The 2,055-nt window shown below is 40.4% G+C and overlaps 1 protein-coding gene across 1 annotated transcript in view; it reads left to right on the forward strand.

The window, feature by feature from the left end:
- Positions 1 to 2,055, forward strand: part of LOC107089109 (lipid phosphate phosphatase-related protein type 4-like) — a 22,301-nt gene that overhangs the window by 1,881 nt on the left and 18,365 nt on the right. The window contains exon 2 of the mRNA XM_015381674.1: positions 1,601 to 1,730. The gene's annotated coding sequence lies outside the window, so the exon portion shown is untranslated. The remainder of the gene's footprint in view (positions 1 to 1,600; positions 1,731 to 2,055) is intronic.

A 2,055-nucleotide genomic window follows, 5' to 3' on the forward strand; every position in this document is an offset into this window, starting at 1 on the left:
TCATTCGATTTCATCCTGGACACTACAGAAAATGGGCTTAAAGTGTAAAAAACCGAACTTCTCCTTTAAGTAAGAATGACACCACTGGCCACTTTAAAAAGAGGCTGGTGCTTGGCATCATTGTTTCTCTTCTGTGATGACAACATCTGACATACACGCATGAAAACCAGAGGGCTGCATATTTGTGTCATTCTCATTACTTTTGGCCATGACTGTATGAATCACATATGTGTATTTGTGAAAATTGAGACTAACTCCATACCTATAGAAATGGGTTTAAGCAGCTAATAAAGCACTTAAATTCCATGTCAGCTGAACCGAGCCAGTTTAAAAACGAAAAAAAAAAAAAAACTCTTTTGTTGAAACCATCTTAGGTAAAATGCTTCACTGATTAGAGCCAGTGCTGATGTCATGGTTTTAAGGTGTTTGGCCAACATGCAGACACAAGGAGCAGTTTAAGACATTTGTTAACTACACACAAATAAGGTTCAGAACGGGAGTCGCAGGCGAGGTTCGTAACATCAGTGTTCGGGGTTCTGCAGGAAGAAAGAAGAGACTGATTAAGACTAGAAAAAGGTTTAAAAAAAACGCTGGTATTGCTCTGCTTACAGCCAGGTACGGATAACCTATCAGGGCAGGGTGAGTAGAGGAAATGGTTCTGTATCTCACAGCTTTCTGATGGGGGGAGGTCGCTGAGCGACAGGTGGGACTTAGGCGGGGGTCCGAGCAGCACCGCAGCAGAGGCAGGTTCAAGGAGCAGCTGAAGGAACCTGTGTAAATCCAGTAAAGGGGTCTCTTGGTAGCACCAAGGGGGCTCGAGGGAAACGCCAGAGCAGAATCTGAGCAACAGGGATTCAGAGACCAGTCTTCAGAAAATGGAGACAGGCGGGCGAGCAATCCAGAGCTCAACGAACTGAGGGAGACAGGAGATGGGTTAGAATCAAGAATCCAAAACACCAGGTTACAGAGATCTGTTGACAGAGGCTTAGGCGTACCACAACATTTTGACTCTCCTTCAGCTGACTCCTCTTAAGCTCAGCCGAGTAGCCTCGACAAGCTGCAGGTGCGGGGCCACGCCCACCTGTCAACAACAACCACCTGTGGAAGAGAATAAGCACAACACAGAACCCTGACAGCTTATATATGGAAGGCCATTTAAATGCGGTGTCACGTGACCAAATTAGGGTAATTTGATTTGATAACAGCCACTTGACTCTATCTAGGACTCAAATTGACTCTATCTAGGACTCAAATTTCATTTGAATATTTGCGTTAAATTTTTTGCTGATAAACTAATGTAAAATATTTTTTTAAATATGAATTTCCAGTATTTTTACATGCAAATTTTTTTGCTAGTGAATAAAAAAAAAATCCCATACATAATTGCACAGGTTAGAAAATCAGTGTTATAAATTTAATGTCTAAAGATTGTTTATCTTCCAGACTGTTTATCTTCAATACACATGCAGCATGCTGTTTTGTTTGACAAAAGGTCTTTCACTGATAAGCTGGTCTTTTTTAAATTTTTATCTAACCAGCTTTGTGTCATTTGTTATAATATTTTTTTCTTTTTTGTGTGTGTGTGTGTGTGTGTGTGTAGATCTTGATAGGAGAAGCTATCCTATACTGCTATCTGTCCAGGAGGTCATCAACTACTCAGACTGAGGCCAACATCAGTGCTGCAGGCTGTAATTTTAACTCCTACATCCGTCGAGCTGTCCGCTTTATAGGTGAGAGAAAATATGTATCTGTAAATAAATGTACCTAGTGTCGGGAAGATAACATCATAAATTGACAAAGGAAAGAATTTATGATTTTCCAAATATTGTGCATTTTTATTAAAAGATAACGGCTAATGACAGAATAAGAAAAAAAATTGCCAAAGTAAATTCAAGTTCCCAAAATACTACAATAATGCCATAGTGATGAAGTGCTGACTTCAGAAGTTAGATCCAAACAACTGAATGAGGAACACAAAACAAGATTTAAAACCAGTGGTGAGGCAGGGATACAAAAGAACTTGTCAACAAGCTCCACAGGTGGCCCCGACCAGGA

This window comes from Cyprinodon variegatus, unplaced genomic scaffold (genome assembly GCF_000732505.1).
Source record: "Cyprinodon variegatus isolate N-32 unplaced genomic scaffold, C_variegatus-1.0 Scaffold239, whole genome shotgun sequence".
In the NCBI taxonomy this organism is placed as follows: domain Eukaryota; kingdom Metazoa; phylum Chordata; class Actinopteri; order Cyprinodontiformes; family Cyprinodontidae; genus Cyprinodon; species Cyprinodon variegatus.